Source organism: Neomonachus schauinslandi, chromosome 10 (genome assembly GCF_002201575.2).
Source record: "Neomonachus schauinslandi chromosome 10, ASM220157v2, whole genome shotgun sequence".
NCBI lineage: Eukaryota > Metazoa > Chordata > Mammalia > Carnivora > Phocidae > Neomonachus > Neomonachus schauinslandi.
In genome coordinates, this window is record NC_058412.1 from 50481909 (window position 1) to 50493639 (window position 11731).

Consider the following 11731-nt stretch of genomic DNA (forward strand, 5'->3'; position numbering starts at 1 on the left):
TATCCTTTTAATATCCGTGGGATCTGTAGTTATGTCCTTTCTTTCATTTGTGATATTAGAAATTTGTGTCCTCTCTTTTTTTTTATCAGCTAGATTGGAGAGAGGTTTATTAATTTTATTGATCTTTTCGAAGAATCATCTTTTGGTTACCTTGACTTTCTCTATTAATTTCCTGTTTTAAATTTTATTGACTTCTGCTCTAGTTCTTGATATTTCTTTTCCTTCTTCTGCTTATTTTTTATTTAATTTGCTTGTCTTTTTCAAGTTTCCTGAAAAAGAAACTTAGATGATTGATTTTAAATCTTTCTTCTTTCCAAATGTATGCACTTAATGATATAAACATCCCTCTAAGCACAGCTTTCATTGTATCTCACAAATTTTGATAAAACTTCTATTTTCATTTTCATTCAGTTCAAAATATTTTAGATTTTACTTGAGATTTCTTCTTTGACTCATGTGTTATTTAGAAGTGTGTTGTTTAATTTTCACATACTTTGGGATTTTCCAGTTATCTGTTACTGGTTTCCAGTTTAATTCCATTGTGGTCTGAAAGCTGATACTGTATGATTTCTATTCTTTTAAATTGGTTAAGGTGTGTCTTATGGCCCATAATGTGGTATATCTTGGAGAATATTTCATGTAAGCTTGAGAAGAATGTGTATTTTGTTATTGTTGGATGAAGTAGGGTATAGGTTTTTCACAGATTTAAAAAAATCTTTGATTCCTGGTTTGTGGAGAATTTTTAATCATGAATGACAGTTGCATTATGTCAAATGTTTTTCCTTACAGATTGAATGTTTTCCTTTAATTTTTTACTTTACTTTTATTTTTATTTTATTTATTTATTTTTTAATAAGGTGGGGGTGCACCATTCCTAGAGGTACTGCAATACCAGGTTGATGCACAGGGTGGACAGAGCAAACTCCTACTCCATCTCCCTGCTCCAAAAACCCATTTAATATATTGTCCTTGGACAGAGAACATATCAGATATTAAACTGATAAGAACAGATGCTGCACTCAATCCTAGCCAAAAGGCTGAGAAGTGATCACCTTTGTTTTTAACATGGTGAGATGTATTGATTGGATTTTTGAGTGTTAAACCAACCTTGCATTCCTGGGAAATGCTTCACTTTGTCATGATTTATATATGTATTACTGGTTTCAATTTGCTAGGATTTTGTTAAGAATTTTTTTATATTCATGAAGGACATTGGTCTGCTGTTTTCTTCCAATGTCTTATTATAGTTCAATATTATGATAATACTGACTTCCCCCTCTATTTTATGAAAGAGTTTATATCAGATTAGTGTTATTTCTTTTTAAATAGAAAAAGAAATAACAGAAATAGAAATAAATAGAATTTATGAGTGAAGTCATCTGAGTCTTCAGTTTTATTTGTGGTACTATTTTTTCATCACAAATTCAAATTTTGAAATTTTATTCATTGTGTAAATAAATTTATGCATTTTCTGTAATTTATTAAACTTACCACCATAAACTAATTCCTAATATTATTTTATTACCTTTTGGCATATATAGAATCTAAATGAACTCTCTGTCTTTTATTCCTAATATTGGTCATTTGCATCTTCCTTTTTTTCTTGATAAATTTAGCTAGAGATTTCTAATTAAAAACATTCTTTTTAAAGAACCAACTTCTGTTTTTGTTAATTTTCTCTCGTGTGCTCTCATGTGTTTGTTTCCTATATTTTTTTTTCTTCTCTTTCCTTTTTTTTTTTTTTTTTCCTACTGACTTTAGGCTTATTTTTCTCTTCTTCTTGTAACTTCTTAGTTGTTAATTATGTTATTAATTTTGGGCCTTTCTTCTTTTCTAACATAAATAGTTAGTGATATGAATTTACCCCTAACTACTGCTGTAGTTATATCCCACAATTTTCATTTTCCTCAACATACTTTCTAATTTTATGTGTTATTTCTTCTTTGATTTATTTTTTATTTAGAAATGTCTTGTTTAATTTCAAAACACTTGGGAGCTACCCAAATATCTTTCTTCTATTGATTTTCAGTTTAACTATTTTCAGATACTCTGTAAGATTTCAGTGTTTTTCCAATTTATTGAGATTTGAAAAAAATGGCTCAACATATGATCTATCTGGTAACTATTCCATATGCTCTTGAAAAGAATATGTTTCTACTGTTGATGTGTGTATGTTCTCAGGATAAGAAATTAGGTCATGTTGCTTGATATTGTTATTTGACTTTTCTATATGCTTACTGATTTTCTGTCTACTTGTTCTTTCTTTTTCTTAATTGAAAAATAATTGGGTATAATTGGCAAATATAATTGTATGTATTTAAAGTGTATAATGTGATGATGTGATATATATATACACTGTGAAATGATTACCCAGATCAAGATAATTTACACATCCATCAACTCACAGAGTTAACTATTTATGTATGTGGTAAGAATGCATAAGATCTACTCTCAGCAACTTTAAAGCATACAGTACCATTATTATTAACGATAGTCACCATGTTGTACATTAAGTCCTCAGAACTTATCTTCTTATAACTGAAAATTTGTACCCTTTGACCAACATCACCCCATTTTCTCCACCCCCAGCACCTAGAAACTACTATTCTATTCTATTCCTATAAAATTGTCTTTTTTTTTTTAACATTCCAATATAAGTGATACCATACAGTATTTGTCTTTCTCTGTCTGACTTTACTTCACATAATGGCTTCAGGTTCATGCATGTTGTCACAAATAGCAGGATTTTTTTTAAGGGCCGAATAATATTCCATCATGTGAGATATATACATATATATACATTATATAGTACATGTATACTATATATGTTATATATGTGTTATATTTATAACATTTTCATTATCCATTCATCCATTAAAGGACACTTAGACTGTTTCCATATCTTGGCTATTTGTGAATAATGCTGCAATGAACATGGGTGTGCAAATACCTCTTTGAGACAATAGTATCAATTCTTTTAGATAAATACCCAGAAATGGGATTACTGGATTATATGGTAGTTCTATTTTTAATTTTTTGAGGAATAACCATACCATTTTCCACAATGGCTGTACATACTTACATTCTTACCAACAGTGTATAAGGATTCCCTTTTCTTCACATATTCACTAATATTTGTTATCTATTGTCTTTTTTATAATAGCCATGCCAACCTATATGAGGTGACATCTTACTGAGGTTTTGATTTGCATTTCCTTGATGATTAGTGACATTGAGCACCTCTTCACATACCTTTTGGCCATTTGTATGTCCACCATCTTTCTATTTACTTTCTATTTGTCCCATGTATTCATTTTTTTCTCCTTTGAATTACTTTTTTGATTCTCTTTTGCCTCCACTATTGATTTATTAGCTTCTTTGTTTTATTTTCAGAGATTGCTCTAGTGTTTTTTATGCATCTCTTTAACTAATCTAAGTCTACCTTCAAATGGCATTGTACTACTTTATGGATTATGTATGACATATATATATACACATATATATATACATACATATATGTATATATATATACACATACATATATGTATGTGTATATATATATTAAGTTTTCTTTAAATTGTTGAACATATTCATAATAGCTATTTAAGTAGTATTTAAGTATTAAGGTGATAATTCCTTCACCTATATCATCTAGGTCTCTTTCTATTGAATGTTTTTTTTCCTGATTATGGGTCACATTTTTCTGCTTCTAGTCATCTCTAGAAATTTTAGATTGGAAGTTGGAAATTGTAAGTAATACATTCTTGAAATTCAAGATTTTGTTCTCTCTCTTTTTTTTTTAAGATTTTATTTATTTGACAGAGAGAGCGAGAGAGGAAACACAAGCAGGGGAAGTGGGAGAGGGAGAAGCAGGCTTCCCGTGGAGCAGGGAGCCCGATGCGGGGCTCGATCCCAGGACCCTGGGATCATGACCTGAACGAAGGCAGATGCTTAATGACTGAGCCACCCAGGCACCCCCAAGATTTTGTTCTCTTTTTTAAAGAGCATTGGGCTTTGTTGTGGTAAGCAGCAAAGTCACCAGTGATTTAGTTTGATCCTTTCAAGGCCTTTTTTAAAGCATTTTTCTGGTGGGCTTTTTGCCTATGATTTTGTCCTACTGTTAATGTGTGATTCTTCTTTGGATCTCTACTGAATGTACTACATGTTCAATAAGGACTCTTCCAGCCCTGTTTGACATCTTAGAATTTTCACCTTCTGACTCACTGATTATTATTTTCCATTCTCATAGAGCTTTCTTCTACACACAGTGATTTTAGTATTCATCAAAAACTCCTAAAAGGATTCCTATGCATATTTCTCAAGTTCTTCTTCTGAATAGTTTACTCCACCTGGGAATTCTTCCCCTCAATGCTTTAGCTTCCTCATAATCCCTGAACTCCAATCACTGTTTCCTCAACTCAGTGAGATTGCCATACATAGCTTCTGAGCTACCTATTATCCAATATCTGGAAGCAGCTATTTTATGTATTTATCTAATTTCTAGTTGTTTAAGGTAGAAAAGTAAGCCCCATACCCATTAATCTATTATCACTGGAATTAGAAGGGTAAGTACTCTTTTACTTCTTGACTTGGATAATTATAGAAATATAGACTTAAATAAGTTGCAGAAATTAGCTTTGTTGATTTTCCTGATGTTTACTGAAAATATTACCAAAGTACAGAAGTTATGACAAAGGAAATAACCACTGTTAATATTTTGTCATGTGTCTTTGCAACTTTTGTCTATACTTGGTGACACTTATAGGTATGGGTTCATCACTTTACCTTTGTAGTGGATGGTGAACCCTTGGTAATTGGACAAACAAACAAAAATAAGTAGTATAAATCTTGGAATGGAGTTAGTAATTTTATCATTATTTACAGATAATATGATTACCTATTTAGAAGACCCAAGAAGATAAACTAAAATGACTGGAAATAGTAATATTTTTCAAAATTAAAATTTTTATATGCCAATATTAACTACAATTGATTCTTGAATAACATGAGGTTTAGGGACATCAACCCCCATGCAGTAGAAAATCCACATATAACTTTTGACTTTCCCAAAATTTAACTACTAATAGCCTACAATTGACTAGAAACCTTAATGATAACATAATCAGTCAATTAACACATATTTTGCATTTATATGTTTTATATACTGATTCTTACAATAAAGTAAGCAAGAGAAAAGAAAATGTTATTAAGAAAATCATAAGGAAGAGAAAATACATTTACAGTACTGTATCCAAAAATCCAGACTAATGCAGTTCAAACCTATGTTGTTCAAGGATCAACTGTCAGTAGGAAGTATAATGGGAAAAAGATCTTTATTACAATAGCAACAAATATATGCAATGCCACATATATATGTAATTAGGTTTATGGAAATATATGGAAAAAAATTGTATGAAGAAAATTATAAAGCTCACTTGAAGTTTTTAAATAACTAGTAGGAATATTGTGTTCTCATTTAGCAATGTTAAATACTAGGAAGTTGTCCATTTCCCACATATTTAACTATAATTTGTAGTCTTCATCAAAATCCACATGGGATTTTTTAGAACTAGGCAGAATGTTTCTAAAAATTATTGAAAGAATAAAGTTTGATAAGATCCAGGGAATTTTGAAAAAAAGGAGAGTAACAAAATGGGAGTATCCTTACCAGATATTAAAATTTATAATAAAGTTACAATAATCACAATCGTATGGAACTAGTGCAAGAATAGACAAAACAGATCAGTGGAGCAAAAAGACAAAGCCCAGAACAAATCCAAAAATATTCAAGAATGTATTGCAGAATAAGAGTGGCATTTTAAGTCAGTGGGGAATAGATGAATTTCTTCAATAAATACATTTGCATTTACTATATATAATATAGTTGGGGGCAGAGGATATATGAGGAATTAAAACATAATTTGTGTCAGAATAAACCCAGGTAGGTTAAAGGCTTAAATGTAAAATATGAAGCTTATTCAAACGGTGGGAAACAGACACTCTTATATATTCTTGGTGAACAGTAATTTGTATACCCCTTTGGAGAACTATTTGGCAATATCTTATATCAATATTTTAATAATAAAGAGATGTCCATATACTTTGGGCCTACAATTCCTTTTCTGTTAATTCATCTGGTAATTTATGTAGATACACTGGTCCAAGTGCACAAATAAATATCCTTGGACAAGAATATTAATGGCAGTATTATTTATGATAGTGTAACAGAACATTAGGATGGAACTCTTCTTGGCTCAGGATACCAAAGTGAATGTGCCATAGACCCCTTCCTTTCTGCAGCTTGATGGAGGAATTTGGCCAAGAATCTGTCCAATGGCTCTTGAACTGCTCAGCCACAGCAAGGATGAAAACAAGGTCTGAGACTACAAGAGTGGGGTTTTAAGGAGAGAATTCTTTAGACAGCTGTTGCCTTTCTGGGTCTTCACCCCAACTTTGGGGGGGCCAGTGGGGAAGACTGCTATTACGACTAGGAAGGAGAATTTCAAGGAACTTCTTGGGGAGCTTCAAGAGACTTTTCCAGCAGTGGGAGAAAAGGAAGACCAGTGTCTGCCCCAGGTATGGGGGTGCTAAAGTGGCCTGGGGTCAGGGGCTGAGTCTCCTGAGAAATGCAGAAGTCAGAGAAAGCCTGCCTTGCAGCTTTGGTGTCAGAACTCTGCAGTTGCACCTGTGTTGGGATCAGGGATTTTTAGGACAAGGGATATATGAGTGTTTCTGAAGTCAGATATGTGCCAAAGACCAGCATAGGGTGTCCCTGGGTTTGGTTCAGTAGGGCTTCCCCAAGGGCCAAGGAGAACTTGGTAGAACAAGGCTGATCATGCCACAAAAGGAGTCCTAAACAACAATCAGGAACAGGTCAGGAGAACTGCAGGGAAGAGCAGCTTTCTAGAGAACCACCCACAACCACACAGAGCTCCCTAAGAGAAAGAAGCAGCCTGAACCATCAGCCAGGGACAGAGAACTCAAAATCACCCAACCAATGACAACCACCACTTCATCCCTTTATCTTCCCTTGCTCATATACCCCTTCCCCCATCCTGACTCTCATGCGAAGTGAAATCACAACTAGCAGGGGGATGATGTAAGAAAGAGAGGCAGACAGACCCCACTTCTCCATGGCAGTCTTCCTACTGGTAGCTGGCCAGAGCTGGGGAAAGAAGATATGACAATAAGTCAAGTTCAGGAGTTTGGTCTATTACATGGGAATAAAGATTATCATTTCTGAATTGAGGTTGTGTTTTTGACTGAAAATGAGAACAGCTAGTGTTTTCAAACAAAGGCAAGAAGTATTGTCCTAAAGAAACCTTTTAAATGGATAATGGATTAAAAAAGTTTTATTTTGATTTTTATCATTAAGGGGGGTTCAACATACCAATTACAGCAGTAAAACACTGGGAAAACATAAAGGCTCACCCCCCCCCCCAAAAAAGGCTAGATAAATACACTGATACATTTGTATAGTAAATATTATGCTGCTGCAGGGAAATCTTTATGCACGGATAAGGAATGATCTCCAAATAATGTGTTCAGTAGGGATAGAGGTAAGGAATAGCCCACTTTATGTAGTATGCTACTCTATATGGGGATAAAAGAGTGGTGGGAATGTGAAGTATACACATGGTTTATGCTTGAGTATCCTTAGATTCCTAAGAAACTGGTCACAAAATTTGCCTCTGAAAAGACAAGTTAGAGACTGGGGAACAGGGAAGGGACATCTACTTTCTACTGTGTGCATTTGTTACTAAAATAAATTGTGGAGTTATGAAAGTACTAGCAAAAAACAAGTTATTATTCATTTATCAAAATACAATTTATAGTTTACTCTTACCATGGAATTACCATTACACAGAAACTATACAGAAAAACAGAATTGAAAGGCGTTTAAATCTTTACTCTCTTGAGTAAACACCAATGGGCCATAGTGACAGTGTGTGTGTGTGTGTGAGAGAGAGAGAGAGAGAGAGAGAGAGAGAGAGAGAAAGAGAGAGAGAGAGAGAGGGAGAGAAGTACATTTTTAATGAACCACAAAACATTAAAACAATTCTCTCCCCATCTCTGCCATTCTCTATGTCCTCCACATGTACAACAGCTGGTAGCTACAAAATTTGGCATTTATTCCACTCTTAAATACCCAATCAAAATTCATCTGGAAACCGAGAATGTATGGTTCAACCTCCCCATTCCTCTTCTGTGGCTATACATTTTGTATATGTAAAATATATATATACCCTTTTTTTTTGATCTTTCTGATTCTGCAGCTTTTTGTACCAAGTGTTTTAAAATACAACAGAAAATCGGGGATCTAAGCAAATAGGTACAAATATTCTTTGGCATGGAGGGCGGTGGGGAAGCTATCAAATATTTATATATTACCACTCTGACATTTATATAATGCTGGGTGGGGTGCAACCTCTCTAACATAAAACTAAATATAAAGGGGACAATGATATATTTAATTACATTAAAAAACCTGGTACAGGGAATTTTTTGGCCATGTATCAAGACATTTCAAAGGTATAATTATTATGTGTTGTCAGTGGAGGGACTAAAATGGACACCAGTGGAAGAGAGCAGAGAACACAGAAACTGACTCACTCATATATAAAAGTTGATATGATAGAAAAGGCAATAACAGACCAGTGGCAAAAGGATGAACTATTGGATAAGCAGTCCTGGGATAGCAGGTTATCCATATGGAAAAGAATTTAGATCTTTACCTCACACCATATACAAAATAAACTCCTGGTCTATTAAAGAACTTAATATAAAAAGCAAAAGTTTTTAACTTTTAGAATAAAATATAGGAGACTATCTTTATGATCTTTGTATAGAGAAAGACAGATTCAAAACACAAACACACACACACACAGCCCAAACCTGGGGAAAAAAAAGATTGATAATTGAGCCTCCATTAAAGTTTAAGATATTTCTCAACAAAAACACCACACAAATTCCTAAACCAATCATAGACTATGAAGCAATCTGTAACATGTATAACTATAAAGGATCGCCACAGTTAGCTAAGAAAAATAAACAGAAGAATGGCCAAAGTATATAAAGATTTACAGAAGAGGGAACCCCAGTGGCCAATAAATGTGTGAAAAGACAACCAAACTGACCTGTCCTAGGAAAATATAAAAGTAAAACTGAGTTTTTTTACCCATAACACTGACAAAAATTAAAAGTTTGGTAGTGCTATGAGTTGCAGTGGAAAAACAAAATCCGAGAGAGAGTAAAATGGTACCACTACTTATGAGAGCTGTTTGGTACCATCTAGAGAATCTGAAATTGTGCACACCAGAGACCCAGACAATCCCCCATTTCGTCATGTGCCTGGAGAGATTCTTGTACACGCACAGAAAGAGTCATTAAGTGTTCTTATAATGAAAATTTAGAAAAATAAAACCCTAAGTGCCCAACAACAGGAAAATGGATAAATTGCCATGTGTTTATAAAATAAAACACTATGCCTCCATTAAAATGAATAATATATAGATCTCTATCTCAGTATGAATATATTTCCAAACATAATATTGAGCAAAAGCCAATTATAGAACACCTACAGTATGATTCAATTCTTGTAAAGTTTCAAAACCTAATGTGCAAAACAAGAACATATACATCATTTATGGACACACACATAGTGTTGCTATTAAAACATGCATGGGAATAATAATATCCCCCCAAAACTGGGATAGTGATTAGATTTGGAGAGAGAGGAAGTAGAATGCAATTATGGAGAGAAACACAAAGTACATCAGTTGTAATGAAAATATTTTGTTTCTTTAAAAAAAATCTAAGGCAAATTGACAAATTGATATTTCATGTGAAAAAATACATGGATATTATATTTCTATATGTCGTAAGGTAAACTGAAAAATATTCACAAAAAATATATGACGAAGGGGGTTAATATTGTCTTTATATATGGAATACCTGACATTCAATAACAAAATTACACAATCACCCCTCTCAAAATCCAAATCTAGATAAACGAGGTAGGTGGGCAGTCTCAAAAGAAGGATACAATTTCCAATTGTATCCCACCTCCTAACTAATAGAAGAAACTCATATTGAAATTTGACACATCTTTTTTCTTTTTCTTTTCAGATGGGTAAAGATGAAAAAGAGTGATAAAATCAGCACTGGAGAGAGTGGAGACAGGTATGCTCCAATGAAATGAACAGGATTAAAATCCCCCTGTAACCACTGGTAGGACAATATTGCATAAATCAAAGATGTTTTAAGAACATGTATCATTTGACTCACCAGTTCCATTTCCAGGAATTAATTTTAGGAGCAGCAGGGCAGGAATTAGACTATTCTAAAAAGGATTTATTGCAAGACAATTGAGAATATCAAAGACTGGGGACAACTTAAATGTCCAAAATTAGAAGCTTGAGTGAGGAGATTGTGATACAAAGACATAAAGTAATATAAAATTATGACATATATTTTTTCCATACTTTCATGCTATAGAAAGTTTGAAATTAACATTACAAATGGTGTTCCTGTTTATAATATTTATAAATTCATATATGGCTTTACAGATATACACACATACATGTACACAAGCATATATATTTCCACAGAAAACAATCTAAAAAGAAAATACGTGGACAAGAGGCAAACAGTTGTATTATTTCAGATGTGTGATTTTTTCAAAATTTTTTCTAACATTTGTACTATACACATGTATTACTTGTGTATGAAAAGGAAACAAAGCTAGCCAAGGCAGGAATATGTTCTTCCTCTGAATCCTGAGGGTCAAGATTGGAGAGGAAAAGAAAATTATCATTATTTGAAGATATTACTGTTTGCCTAAGAAAGCCAAAGCAAAATATTAGAAATAGTAAGAGTGAACAGTGGCTTATTAAGAAATAGATATACAGATTTCATAAATAACCACCTAGGAAACATAATAAAAAATATCACCAACAGCAACAAAATCCATAACATATTTAGGAATAGGCTTTCTAAGCACAGTGGGGACTACATGAAAACACACACACACACCCCATACTCATACACATACATACACATACTTCCCCACATATACCCTCTACGGATATGGCCATACCCAGAAAGAACTTTAAATGAGATTTTAATAAAAAGATAGACATATTATATTCTTTTTAAAAAATATTTTATTTATTTATTTGAGAGCGAGAGCATGAGCAGGGTGGGGAGAGGCAGAGGGAGAGGGAGAAGCAGGCTCCACACTGAGCAGAGAGCCCAACGTGAGGCTTGATCCCAGGACCCTGGGACCATGACCTGAGCCAAAGACAGACGCTTAACCACCTGAGCCACCCAGGTGCCCCAACATATTATATTCTTAAATGGGAAGTTTAATATTGTAAAGATATTTTGGAAGAACTGACATCAAAACATCTAGCACGTCCCAACCAAAATCTCAGTGTGATTTTGGGAAGTGGGACAATTGTCAGATTTACTATAAAAGTATCCCTAAAGAATAAACTCATGACAACATCAAAAAAGGAGAAAAAGGAAAAGTGACCTGTACTTTCAGATGTTAGAATATACTTCGAAATATAATAATCAAAATAATGTGGCTGGGGTTCAGAATAGAATAGAAAGCTCAGAAACCAGCCCAATTAAATGTTAGAATTTAGTACATATGTAAAAGTTTTATTTCAAATTGGTAGGAAAATGATTCTTTTTTTAAAAAGCTGGTATTAGGACAATTGATGAA

The 11731-nt window shown here is 33.3% G+C and overlaps 1 non-coding gene across 1 annotated transcript; it reads right to left on the minus strand.

The window, feature by feature from the left end:
• Positions 1–858: 858 nt before the first annotated feature.
• On the minus strand, positions 859–1049 carry LOC123326137. Its single transcript, XR_006540916.1, has one exon. It is a non-coding gene; the product is annotated as a U2 spliceosomal RNA (small nuclear RNA).
• Positions 1050–11731: the final 10682 nt, after the last annotated feature.